Source organism: Tenrec ecaudatus, chromosome 18, assembly GCF_050624435.1.
Source record: "Tenrec ecaudatus isolate mTenEca1 chromosome 18, mTenEca1.hap1, whole genome shotgun sequence".
In the NCBI taxonomy this organism is placed as follows: domain Eukaryota; kingdom Metazoa; phylum Chordata; class Mammalia; order Afrosoricida; family Tenrecidae; genus Tenrec; species Tenrec ecaudatus.
The window spans coordinates 23,428,054-23,443,048 of NC_134547.1; the positions used below are offsets into that span (position 1 = coordinate 23,428,054).

Consider the following 14,995-nt stretch of genomic DNA (forward strand, 5'->3'; position numbering starts at 1 on the left):
GGGCGCGTTCGAGAGATGGGCACACTTTTCGGAAGGCACACACTTAAATGGAGGCGATTGTGAGGTACAACAGCTTTGCCATTTTTTTGTTAAACAAATATTTTGTCACAAAAAGATTTCTACAATTTTGTATTAATACTTTTTTTACTTGTCTTCATGATTAATTGGAAATTCAAAATTATTTAAAATTAAAAGGCCACCACCACACTTTAATTTTATCTTGTTTCTGTGTTTGGGCCTCAGTGCCGAATTTCTAGAAGTTGAAACGATTCAACTAATAGTAACACTCAATATTCAAATAGGTCCTCCAACTTCCCACCAAACCTCTCTCCTCGTCTCCACTAGACTCTGGCTTACACCATCCCTGACTGGTTTGGAGTTCCCGCTGAACCACAGTAGTCCACAATCCCATTGATAGCCACACAATAAATCCAAGGGCAGAGTAAAAACCATGTGATGAAAAATCACAAAGAAAGTCAGTTAGACTATAAAAAGATACTGTTAGAAATGGAATCTTGAGAGAGAGAGAGAGAGAGAGAGAGAGAGAGAGAGAGAGAGAGAGAGAGAGAGAGAGAGAGAGAAAGAAAGAGAGAGAGAGAACCTTAAAATACTGGTTAGTTTTAGTAAGAGTGTTACTAACACAGTTATAGACATAACTGCCTGCCATAGCCCCTGCTTATGAAACAGAGTTGCTAGACCAGTTTTTGAGGAGTCAACAAATTCTTGAAAGGAGATTTGAACAATTTTTGAATTACTAACATATTAGACAACTCTAGTGTCAGTACAACAGAAACTACTTACCTGATCCATATCAGTAGTTGGTGGGTTGATGAGCTAATCCATTACAACTAGAATTCACTTAAACAAAATACTATAATACCATAATATCTGAAACTTTAATTCAGGATTCAAATATGCGTTTACCTGCCAGTTTTCTGGCATCAGTTAAAGCTGTTCGCTCACAGTGTCATTCCCGGTTTGCTTTGTTGGCCACAGGGGGTGTTCTCTGTAATTCCCAATTTCCTTTTCTTTAAAGTAAGAACTTCCCACTTGCAAAGCAACTAGCATACAGACTTTCCAGATTCATTTTTCTAATCTTCTACAGTTGCTTTGCCCACACTGAAATTGACAACAAAATCTTTTTTGCAACTCTTTGATTACATCCTAATTCTTTTTCATGGAAATGATTTTATTTTTCATTGCCTTTGATAGATTTACCCAGAAAATCTTAAACAGTTTTTTAAAAGTTTTATTAGCAATCTGTCATATTAAGAGTTGTGCAATCATCGCCACAGTCACTTTCAGAACATCTTCTTCTACTCACTGTTAGTGCTCCATTTCCCCTCATCCTCCCTGCCATGTCCCTAGTAACTAGCAACCCAGTTACTGTCTCTAAGATCTACCTGTCCCAGATTTCATATACAGAAAATCATACAAAACAGGAAGAAAGCAAGCAAACAAATAAAAAATCCCAACAATGACTAGACAAAACAACAAAAAAACAAAACCCTCAATTAAAAAGAATATGAAAAACAGAAACAACTTTGAAATGGGCCAAAAAGGAGATCAAATAAGGTATTACATTTTAACCTAACTACATCTATGATAATCAATTATCCATAAAAATCTTTAATTACTGAACTTATAATGAATTTTACTGGGAAGAGCAAATCTGAGAGGGCCCACTTGTTGCCAGCATTCTGTACTGTCTTAGGGAGGTGAGAAAAGTTGGAGAACTGTTTATAATGCCTTTCTAACCCTATAAACTCCAACCCCAGCCCCCACCATCCATCTGAGTTCTATCCTTTGGAACAGCCCAAAATAAGACTCCAGTTGGGTGACAGCTTCCCAGTACACGTGCCACGCACCACCCTCCATCATGGATCCTTGCATTCTTACTAGAATGAATGGAAGTTGTGCTTCCTAGAGAAACAGGGGCAGGACAGTTGCCAGCAGTGACATGAAGTCTGAGATTTTCTTGTCCCATGGAAATTGCCCGGCTCAACTAAAACAAACGTGTGCCAATTTTATACAATACCCTCCTCCTTCCTCTGTAGTGAACAACCAGAATCACAGGCTTAACCCCTATCCAAACCTCCTGTTTCCACTCACACCTCCTTTGAATCTCCTTCCCATTGGTGATCTGTACTAGATTGATCAGGATAAAGGACAGACAGTAGACCTTGAAACTTAAGAGGTGCATGATATGAGTAAAATAAACAGCACTTTTTAATGGTCATACATGGAAACAACAGTCAGTCTTAACTCAGCACTCAGCATGTACGCGATTCTATGCTAAGGATTTCACAAGGATTATTCCAATTAATCCGGGGGGGCCATCCAATGAGGCCAGTTTACAGGTGATAAGACTAAGGTATGGAGAGGGTATACTCTGCCAAGAGTTCGAGCAGAGTGGCCACTTGACTTACAGGTCTATGCTCTTAGCTGGAGTGTTTCATTGCCTTACACAGACTCTGAATTCCTTGAAATAGTTGTGGATTAGCAACCCAGAGATGAGATACATGACATAATTCAACCTCAATTGATTCAAATCTGAACAAGGGTGTCCTGAATCTTTTTGCACAATGCGCACAGAGAATGAATGGAGCAGAGTTTTGGACATCCTGGTCAGTTACAGGAGGGGGCTGGGGACAGCGGACATGTCAGACCTATTTGTTGTCTTTCACGTGGAATGAGAGAGCACAAACCAATAGATACACAAAGTGTGGCTGGGAGACCGCATACCTATGGGCAGTTGGTAAGAAAAAAGTTCTCTGAGTAAATGACCAAGGGGAAAGAGTTATTCTTCCCCCTTCTAAAAGACCAAACTTTCATAACAGGACATTCATCTGACAGAACTGCACTACAGGCCCACCCTATGGTTGGATGTGTGTTGGATGGTCTGGTCATGGAGTAAGAGAACAGGAAGGGCAAAGATGCTGCTAGAGGAATACGTGTGGAAAACAACACTGGATGGTTTTGAAAGGTACACATCCATTATGTAGTCTCAATTATTGCAAGTCTAACCTTAGATAAAGCATTTTACTTCTCTAAGTTTCTTCCCTATAAATAAAGATAATGACAAGACCTCAGCTGCTATCGTGCCTCTCCTGGTTCCTACTGCTGATGCATAGAGCATCAAACCAAGTTTGGCTGTAACAAAAGTACTGTGTAGCAATAATTCAGCAAATGCCAATCAAATCTAGTTACCTGGCAACAGTTGCTTCACAAAATATCTGCTCCGAAAACTTACTTAAACACCACCTTCTCTTTGAAGAGCATGGAGCCCAACCTCTAGATATTTCCTCTACTGATTTATTTGTTATCATGTCTTTCTTCATCTAACTACTCTCTTGTAACATATGCTATCCACCTTGACCAAGGATGGGCTACTCCTTGAGAATGTTCCTGAGAGATCTAGAAAGAACTATAAATTCTAACATATGGATCTGGAAGAGAGTGACCCCAGTGCAATAGGCAGTTTTCCCTCCTTCATGCAGACGATAGTCTGCAGTGTGCAATAAACTTGTACAAAGATGTAGAGAGGTTAAATGACAGAGGCACTTGAGTTGAATATGTCAGGGAAACTACAATTCCACTTCTATCAACAGGTACCACTTATATAGAGTGTTTAACCCACATCAAAAACTTTCCCTGTGATAAGGCAACTCTATGAGGTGAGACCAACTCACCCCATTTGCAGATGATGAAACTTGAGGCCTAGGCCAATGTCAAACATGCAGGAAGTGCTGCAGTAGGAATCTGAAGCCTGGTCTGACACCAAGAACTATGTTCCCAACTGTGGGAAACAGAAAGATTTCTCCCAAGTCATCTCCCCCAATAGGACACTGCTTGCAGCTAATGGTAAATGATTGTCAAGTTACCTCCCTGGAAGCAGTCAGTTGCAAGACTACTGTCAGGGCCCACCACAGGTAGGCCCCACTCCCTGCTGTTAAGGACAATGGGCTACTTCTCCCTAAAGGCTTTCAATCATTGGTTTGGTCCCTGAAGGGTGGGTTTACATCTTACTGATCATGGTTTCTATAAAGAGCCAGAGAACAGGTCAAACCTGCTCAGTGATATCCAAAGTTAGGCTGCCATCCTGAATCTAGGATCAGCCCATCTTGTCACATGTATACCCCCAATCCCTCCTCTTCATATTACGTGGATACCCCTAGATCACCCACCTCTCATTATTGTACTACCTATAACACAACCCTTTCCTGTGACATGCTTTACCTGTAATTAGGGGGCTTGCACGTCCCCAGAGAATTTGCCTTGGTTAGCAATAAAGATCTCTCTCTCTCTCTCTCCACATGGACCACCAAGTGAGGCTGAGGTGAGCATGCTACTATGAAATGTGTCTGACTCCATTATTTCAATCTCTCTTCTATCTCTCATGCTATGACTTTACTAAAATCTTTACTTATCATCGCTGTACAATTATGCCTACTAGATCTGTGATTATGTGTTAGGGGCGGGTACCCTGACATCCAACCATCAGACGGCTACGTTGTCTCCCTATGACAAGGTCTAGGAAGTAGTGACAATAACAAAAAAAAAACTTAAAGCTACACCAATGGCCATCAAATTGATTCCCTATGGTAAGGCTTCAGAGGCTGTAAATCTTTATGAGAGTAGATAGCCTCATCTTCTGCCTCGAAGCAGTTGGTGGGTTTGAGCCAGACTTTGTGGGTAGCAATGCAAAGCTTACTTGTTAGCACTGCCAGGGCTACAACAATAGTGGGTGGATTAGTGTGTGTATATTTTCAAAAATCATTTTATTGGGGACTCATAGTTTTTATCACAATCCATATATATACCCATTGTGTCAAGCACATTTGTACATTTGTTGCCATCATCATTCTCAAAACATTTGTTTTCTACTTAAACCCTTGGTTTCAGCTCCCATTTTTCCTCTCCTTCCCACCTTCTCTCTCTCACAAACCCTTGATAATTTATAGATTTTTTCTTCCATATCTTATACTGTCCATTATCTCCCTTCATCCAATTTTCTGTTGTCCATCCCCCAGGGAGGAGGTTATATGTAGATCATTGTGATCTGTTCCCTTTCTCCCCTACCTTCCCCTTACCCTCCTAGTAAAGCTACTCTCATTACTGGTCCTGAGGGGTTTATCTGTTGTGGATTCCCTGTGTTGTCAGCTCTTATCTGTACCAGTGTACATCCTCTGGTCCAGCCGGATTTGTAAGGTAGAATTGAGGTCATAACTGGGGAGAAGAATCATTAGAGAACTGAAGTTGTATGTTTAATTGGTGCTATACTATACCCTGACTGGCTCATCTCCTCCCTGCAGCCCTTCTATAAGGAGATGTCCAGTTGCCTACACATGGGCTTTGGGTCTCTACTCTGCACTCCCCCTCATTCACAATGATATGATTTTTTTTCTTTGATGACTGATACCTGGTCCTATGAACACCTCGTGATCACACAGGCTGGTGTGCTTTTAAAAAATCATTTTATTGGACACTCATACAGCTGTTATCACAATCCATACATACATACATACATTGTGTTAAGCACAGTTGTTGCCATCATCATTCTCAAAACATTTGCTTTCTACTTAAGCCCTTGGTATCAGCTCCTCATTCTACTCCCCTCCCGGCCCCACCCCCTAACAAACCCTTGATAATTTATAAATTATTATTGTCATTTCTTACACTATTCAACTTCTCCCTTCACCCACTCTTCTGTTGTCTGCCCCTTAGGGAAGGGGTTATATGTAGATCCTTGTGATCGGTTCCCCCTTTCTACCCTACCTTCTCCTTACTCTCTTGGTATATTATTAGTCCTGAGAGGTATATCTATCCTGGATTCCCTGTATTTCCAGCTCTTATCTGTACCTGGGTACATCCTCTGGTCTAGGTGGATTTACAATGTAGCATTGGAATCATGATAGTGGTGGGAAGGAAGCATTAGAGAACTACAGGAAACTTGTATGTTTCATCAGTGCTACACTATACCCTGACTGGCTGATCTTCCTGCAACCTTTTGTAAGAGGATGTCCAGTTGCCTACAAATGAGCTTTGGGTGTCCACTCTGCACTCCCCCTTTCACATTTTTTTGTTTTTTTGATGCCTGATTACCTGATCCCTTCAACACCTCGTGATCATACAGGCTGGTGTGCTTCTTCCATGTGAGCTTTGTTGCTTGTCAGCTAGATGGGTGCATGTTTATCTCCAAGCCTTTAAGACCCCAGATGCTATATCTTTTGATAGCCGGCACCATCAGCTTTCTTCACCACATTTGCTTATGCAACCACTTTGTCTTTGGCAATCATTTTGGGAAGATGAGCATCATGGAATGCCAGTGTACTAGAACAAAGTGTTCTTGCATTGACGGAGTACTTGAGTAGAGAGAGGCCCAATGTCCATCTGCTACCTTAATACTAGACCTATAAATATATGCACATAGACCTATTTCCCCATCATCATATAAAATATATTTATATATCTACATGCCTATATTTAGGCCTCTATAAATGCCCTTTGCCTCCTAGTTCTTTCCTCCTGTCCCACTTCCATGTTCAGCCTTCATTTGGGTTTCGGTAATTCTTCAGTTACATTGCCCTTTATCAAGCCCTACCATGCCTCCCACACCCTTTTCACCATTGATTTTGGATCACTTGTTATTCCCTTGTCCCTGGGTTTGTTAACAACCACTTCCTTTCCCCCACCTCCCTCTCTCCCATGTCCCCCCAGAACTGTTGGTCCTGTTGTTTATCCTGCCTATTTTATCTACATAGACCTGCAGAGATAACAGTATACACAAAAAAAAACAAGACAAAGCAACAAACTGACAACCACAACAAAAAGCCTGTAAAAAGGTCTGTTTGTTGACCTTTAGGATTGTTTTCCAGTTGTTTGATGGGGTGCTACGCCTTGGCCCCAAAGTCTATTTTTGCAATTCCCTGGGGACTTCATTGCTTGGCTCTCCTTGCTGCTCTGTTGCACACCCTTAGCGTTTTGTCCCAGTGTAGTCCCTGTAGTGTTATGGGTCAGTGAGGGCATCGTGTCTTGCAGTGGGGCTGGCCCTATGGTCCTCTCTGTGCTTTGGTTGCTCTGAGCAGGAATATCGTCCTCAGAGATTGGTGGGCCAGGATGTGTTCCATTCTCTCTTCCTCTCCCTTCATTTGCTCCTGTGTGTTCTGATCAGACATGTCCCGCTCCCTGAGCTGTAGCTTCAGTGAAGTGAATTCTTCTGTGGGGAGGGGAGGCTGTCCACGTAGTTGAGATTGGGCCTGACCCCTCAGACCTCTCTACTGGTTCCCTGCTTCATCCTGGTATGTTGCATTCACATCTTGGAGCACGGAGTTGAAGTCTTGTCCCTCTTTCCCCGTGGGGATATAAACAATATCCTATCCTTGAGTGGGTTAGCGACCTGTCCCCCGCTACCCATGTCTTCCCCTCCCCCCTTCTTTTTAGTTGGCTACCATATGTAGCCCTGGTTTTGGTCTGGCCCGTCATACTACTTGGACCTCATCCCAGGAATATTTGTATAGTGTCTTTTTCCCTTTGCTCTTTTTGCATTTTTAAGCTTACCTCAGAAGATTCATGTTGTACTTGTCCTTTTGTGCTTGGCTTACTTCACTTAGCATAATTTCCTCCAGTTTTTCCCATGCAGGGATATGTTTCATGCGTTCATCACTGCTTTTTAGGGATGCGTAGAACTCCATTGTATGTATGTATGTATGTATGTATGTATGTATCGTTTTATTAGGGGCTCATACACTTTTAATACTATCCATAAATAATTGTGTAAAGCACATTTGTGCATTCATTGCCCTCAATGTACCGCAGTTTTTAAATCCATTCTTCTGTTGATAGAAATTTGGGTTGTTTCTAACTCCTTTCAACTATGAACTGTGCCGCAGTGAACACTGGAGCACAGATGTCTGGCCATGGTTTGTTTCTTGTCTCTTCTGGGTATATGTCCAGTAGGGGGGATTGCTGGGTCGTATGGTAAATCAATCTCCATCTGTTTTAGATATCGCCAAATTGATTTTCATAGTGGCTGCACATACCTACAGGTCCACCAGCAGCGGATAAGAGTTCCTATCTCACCACAGTCCCTCCAACACTTGTTGCTTTCTGATTTTTTGAATTGTGCTCTCTTTGAGGGTGTTAGGTGCTATCTCGTTGTTTAATTTGCATTGCTCTTAAGCCTAATGATCGGGAACATTTTCTCTTATATTTATTGGCCATTCGGATTTCTCCCCTTGTGAAACTATTGGTGCCCTTTGTCCACCTCCTTAATGGGCAATTAGTTTTTTTTTCTTTTTGGACACTAGCAGAGTATTGTAGATTTTAGTAATAAAGTCTTTGTCTGATGTGTCATTGCTAAAGATGTTTTCCCAGTCCATGGGCTCTTATTACTCTCTTGATGAATTCTTTCGATGTGCAGTGGATGGATTTTTAAGAAGTGCTGAAATGGCTTGTGCTCTCTTACATGGCATGAGTCTCCGAGTGGGGTGATGCTATAACAGAGAGTAGTGCTAAGATTAAGGGGAATCAACAATGTTGAACAGGGAGGAGAGGGTAGGGCTTAGGGAAAAGAGCAGCTTATCTACTTCTTGGCTCTGGTGCTGTACTGGTGATGTGTTGCACCGCGATCTGTATGGTTGATGGTTTGAAACCACTAGCAACTATGCAGGAGAAAGAGTGAGCTTTCTGCCCCTTTAAATAGTTAAGTCCCAGAGACCCACAGAGGGTCAACTATGAGTGAGCACTGACTCAACAGAAGTGAGTGACAGCTACCTTTTGACAGCTTCCAAAGCCACACACAACTGCTCAGTGCTTGAGCGTAACAGGTTTCATTTAAGAAAAACACTATTTCATCTCACCATTGACATTTATATCTTTAAAAAAAAAAACCACTTTATTGGGGGCTCATATAACCCTTATCACAACCCATGCATACATACATCACGTCAAGTACATTTGTACAATTGTTGCCATCATCATTCTCAAAACATTTGCTTTCTACTTAAGCCCTTGGTATCAGCTCATTTCTTTCCCCTCCCTCCCTGTTCCCCACTTCCTCATGAACCCTTGATAATTTACAAGTTATTATTTCGTCATATCTTACACTGTCCAATATCTCCCTTCACCCATTTTTCTGTTGTCCATCTCCCAGGGAGGAGGTTATATGTAGATCCTTGTAATCCGTTGCCCCTTTCCACCCCACCTTCCCTCCTCCTCCTGGTATTGCCACTCTCACCATTGGCCTTGAAGGGTTCATCTGTCCTGGATTCCCTGTATTTTCAGTTCCTATCTGTACCAGTGTACATACTCTGGTCTAGCCAGATTTGTAAGGTAGAATTGGGATTATGACAGTGGGGGTGGGGGGAAAGCATTTAAGAACTAGAGGAAAGTTGTATGTTTCATCCTTGCTACACTGCACCTTGACTGGCTTGTCTCCTCCCCACGACCCTTCTGGAAGGGGATGTCCGGTTGCCTACAGATGGGTCTTGGGTCCCCAATCAGTACTCCCCCTCATTCACAATGATTTTATTTTTTTTTTGTTCTTTGATGCCTGATATCTGATCCCTCTGACACCTCGTGAACACACAGGTTGGTGTGCTTCTTCCACATCGGCTTTGTTGCTTCTGAACTAGATAGCCGCTTGTTTACCTTCAAGCCTTTTAAGACCCCAGATGCTTTATCTTTTGATAGCTGGGCACATCAGCTTTCTGACACTTATATCTTAAGAAATAAATCTATTTGTCTCAATGCATCCAAAGTTGATAGCAATGAGATGTCATTATTACATGGAATTGAAGAGACCTTTATATAAACAAACCTTTTGAAGTGCCTTAAATTCCTCATAAAGGTTCAATTCCTGAATAAAAACAATCAGTATGTTGTCATCTAGACCCCAGGCATTTTACATTACAAACACCCATAAGAGAACTACTGAAATGGAATGCTGATTTCAGGGAAACCCCAATGGTGGAAGAAAGTATACCTTTACTTTTCCACTCCCCAGTATATAAATCAAAAAGTATTGCTATAAAATCAGAAGCCTTCATTAAGCAAAAATCTCAAAGTGTGAAGCAATTCCCCTCCCCCCACAACAAATTATCTCTCTATGGTCTCTAATAATCTCCTGATGATTCTGCGATCTTCAATTTATACCAAATCAATAGCAACAGTTCTGACACCCTTGAGGGTCTCACACTGTGCTCCTTTTAAATGTTCCTTTGATTTGGGGAACAAGTAGTATGAAGGGGCAAGATCAGAGTCTTAGGGGGGATGCCATAAGATTTCCCAGCAAAATCTTTGTAGGGAATCCCTTGCTGCCCTTTAAGAATAAAAGAGTACACTGTTATGATTTAAAAAAAAATTCCTCTGTGCAGCTTTCTGCCCTTTCTCACCAATGTAGCATTTCCATTTTCTTAAAACTTCTAATAATAAGGTCTCGTGATAATCCTGTGTTCTTCAAGAAAATCAAGATGGTATCTAACTTTCTGACTGACCTACTTGTCTTGAATGCAACTGGTACAAGTGATTCCTTCAGAAGCCAGTTTTCATTCCATAAAGCACAAATATATGCCCTTCCATATTAACCACGACACATTAGCAAGAAGATGGAAAGACCCTAAATGCCTACTGGCAGAAGAATGGATAAAGAAACTCTGGAACACACCTCCTTAAAGAATAATGATGAAATTGTAAAACATGTCATAACATGAATGGATTCAAAGGGCATTATGCTAAGTGAAGTCAGACAAACACAAAGGAACAATTTTTTTTAAATAACAAATTTTTAATGAGACTTACATGAAATGCAGATATTTTACCCTGAATTGGTACAGCTCATTTATCCACTCCAAGTCAGAGAAAGAGAAGGGTTTGTTTGTTTATTTGTTCCTAAAAGTTTTTTTTAAACATTTCCTTTTTTAAAAAAATCGTGTTTTCAAAGCCTACACGGCAGTCTGTGTGATCACGAGGTGTCGAAGGGATCAGGTATCAGGCATCAAAGAACAAAAAAAAAATCAAATCATTGTGAATAAGGGGGAGTACAAATTGGGGACCCAAGACACACCTGTAGGCAACTGGTCATTCCCTTACAGAAGGGTCGTGGGGAGGAGATGAGTCAGTCAGGTCGCAGTGTAGCAACGATGAAACATACAACTTTCTTCTAGTTCCTAAAGGCTTCCTCTCCACCCACTATCATGATCCCAATTCTATCTTACAAATCTGGCTAGACCAGAGGATGTACACTGGTACCGGTAGGAACCAGAAACACAGGAAATCCAGGGCGGATGATCCCTTCAGGACCAGTGGAGAAAGTGGCCATACCGGGAGGGTGGAAGGAGTGTAGGTAGAAAAGGGGGATGGATTACAAGGATCTATATATAACCTCCTCCCTGGGGGACGGACAACAGAAAAGCAGGTAAAGAGAGATATTGGAAAGTGCAAGGTATGACAAAATAATAATTTATAAATTATCAAGGGTTCATGGAGGGATGGGAAAAAATGAGGGAGCTAATGCCAAGGACTTAAGTGGAAAGCAAATGTTTCGAGAATGATGAGGGTAATGAATGTACAAATGTGCTTTACACAAATGGAATGAGACCCTAATAAAATGATTTTTTAAAAAAGATTTCTCACTTGGGGGACAGGGCTTGGCGCCTCATCAGACTTGATCAGAAAACATACATAAGGGTCAGCAGACAGACCTGGAACTATCTATTGGTGTTTTTTTTTCTTGTTTTGCTTTCTGCTTTTATTTTTCTTTTGCCCTATATGTCTATCTATATAAGATAGGTAGCACAAACAATCCCAAGGAAAAAACTAAGGGACCGGCAGTTCCCGGGAGACATCGGAGGAGGGAGTGGGGAGCTAAGGTACATAATGCCTGATGGTGTTTAATCAGGTATAATGTATCTTAAGAGAAATTATTGAGAGACAAATGGAGGGCGAGCATGATAGAAGGATAGGAGGAAGGTGAAAGGAAACAGAATAGGAGGCAAAAGCTATTTATAGAGGTATAGCTAAAGGCATGTATATATGTAAATATACTAACTTATAATGAAAGAGATAGAGGCCAATGTACGTATATTTATATGTTAACTATTAACATAGCAGACGGACTTTGGACCTCTACTAAAAGACTCCCGTAACATTTTGTTCTAATAAGCTGGCACTCTTTGATACTCACCTTCCCAACACGATCGCTGAAAACAAAATGGTTACATAAGCAAATAAGGTGAGAAGACTGGATGGTGCCCCACTATCAAAAGATTTAGTTTCTGGGGTCTTAAAAGGTTTGAAGTTAAATAAGCAGTCATTCAGCAGGGAAGCAAATAAGCCCACATGGAAGCACACTGGCCTCTGTGATCATGAGGTGTCAACAGGATCATGTATCAAAAGATCCAAAATACGAGGGAATTTGGAGTGGGGACCCCAAGCTCATCTGTAGACAATTGGATATACTCCCACAGAAGGGTTATAAGGGGTGATGTAATCAAGATGCAATATAGCACCAACAAAACATACATCATTTCTCTAGTTACTGAATTCTTCTTCCCCTCCACTATCATGACCCTGTTCTACCTTACAAATCTGGCTAAACTGGAGACACACATTGGTACAGATAAGAGCTATGGAACACATGGAATTCAGGACAGATAAACCCTCTGGGACAGTAGTGGGAGTAGCAATATCATGAGGGTAGGGGGATAGCTGGAGAAGGGGAAGGGGAAGAAAGGGAGAACCCATCACAAGGTTGGATATATAGCCCCCCACCCCAAGGGGATGAATAGCAGAAATGTGGGTGAAGGGGGACGATGGACAGAGTAAGAAGGAGGGGGGAAAAAGAAGAGCTTATACCAACAGCTCAAGTAGAAAATGTTTGGAAATGATGATGGCAACATATGTACAAATGTGCTTGATACAACTGATGTACGGATGTTTTAAGAGCTCCCAATAAAATGATTTTAAAAAATTATGATCCATGTGAGATTCCAACTTACGCAGTTCTAACATCAACGGTCAGTCCATGGTCTTCACCCCCAACTCTCTGAACTTTAGCCAGTTCCTTGTCAGGGCAGTCTGCCCTTTCTTGACTCACGGCTCCCTTAACATGCTTGATCTATCTAACAGTGTTATTTTATGCAGAGAAGCATTCCCATAAACTTGTTTCAAAGGTTTAATGATTTGGGAAGATGTTCACTTTGAGTTCTGTTAAAATTTTCATTTTAGCCCTGACCTCAATATTGTTTTTGTCTCATGGCATAACAATATCCTACCTTTTGAAGGAACCCTAAAACAAAAATATTACTGAGAGAAGTTGTCTGCAGCTTTCTGCTGATAGAAGAGACATGTTTAAACAGGAACATTAGGAACAATGTTTGATTTGCCTATTTAGAACAATGGAATAGAATTGAGAGTCCAGAAACAAATCCACACATGTGGTCAACCAATTTTCAAAAAGGGTGCTAAATACATTCAAGAAGGGAAAGAGAAGTCTCCTTAATAAGTTCTGGGAAAAACTGAATTTCCACATGCAGAAGAATAATGTAAGACTCTTGCCTCACGCCATACACAAAAAACAATTAAAAATGTATAAAGGAACTAAATGTGACAACTAAAACCATCCCATTATTAGAAGAAAATGTAGTTGCAAAGCTGTGAGAGCTAGTTTTTATTATGACAATAATAATAGATATGACAATAAAAGCAGGAGGAGCAATAGACAAAGGAAATAAATTAAATGTCTTGGTTCATCAAAGGACTTTATCAGCAAAGTTGAGAAAACTCAGAGTAGGAGAAAATTTGGGGGAACCACACATCTCAAAAGGTTCTAACACACTGGTTCTCAACCTTCCTCATGCCGCAACCCTTTAATATAGCTCCTTATGCTTTGGTGACCCCAATCATAAAATTATTTTCATTGCTACTTCATAACTGTAATTTTGCTAGTGTTATGAGTTGTAATGTAAAAATCTGATATACAGGATGCATTTTCATTGTTACAAATGGAAAATAATTAACACGTAGTGATTAATCACAAAACAATATGTAATTCTATATTGTAAAATATTTATTTCTAATGACAAATAAATGAAATTTTGTCTTGAAGCATGGTGTAGCATGGGTAACAATCTTCATGCAGGGTACTTATATGTGGGCGTATGTCCATGTAAGCGGACCTGCTTGGAGACAGGTAGAGGAACAGTGTCTCAGTCCCTCAGACTACTGCAAATAACGTATTTTCCCATACATAGTCTTAGGTGACCCCTGTGAAAGGGTCAATTGATCTCCCAAAGGGGTCGCGACCAACAGGTTGAGGACCGCTGTTTTAACATAATTATATATAACAAAAAAAGAAACACAATACAAAATAAAGGGGGACAGAAGATATTTCACTAGCGGATATTCAAATGGCCAACAAGTACATGAAAAGATGGTCAATGCACCGATCACGATGAATGGCACAGAACCACACACCCCCCCATCCAGGGGGAAGAACAACAGAAGCCAGAGGGGAAGGGAGACAGCGGTCGGTGCGAGATTTGAAAATAATTAACAATCTACAATCTATCAGGGGGCCACGAGGGTTGGGGGTAGGGGCAGGGAGGAAAAGAAAGAGGAGCTGATCCCAAGGTCTCAATGGAAAGTAAATGTCTAAAAAAAAAAGAACGGTGGAATATGTGTACAAACATGTAAGATACAATTGATGTACGGTTTGTAGCAAGAGTTTTAAGAGCCTCCAATAAAATGATTTTTAAAAAAAGAAAAGATGGTCAATGTCATTAGCTATTGTTAACATAGTTCATTCCAACTCTTTGCAACACCATTTATGCCAAGAAAAAAAATGCTCCATGGGGTTTTCAGGACTATAGATTGGTAGGTAAGCTTGTCTTCTGAGCCACCTCTGTGTGAGTCTGAACCATTTACCTTTTGCTATGTGGTTGAACACTGAACTGTTTAAGCTACCCAGCACACCATCTTGGTTGTTGTTACTGTT

The 14,995-nt window shown here is 40.9% G+C and overlaps 1 protein-coding gene across 3 annotated transcripts in view; it reads right to left on the reverse strand.

The window, feature by feature from the left end:
* Nucleotides 1-14,995, reverse strand: part of GARRE1 (granule associated Rac and RHOG effector 1) — a 104,322-nt gene that overhangs the window by 35,993 nt on the left and 53,334 nt on the right. The gene's annotated exons all lie outside the window — the stretch shown is intronic.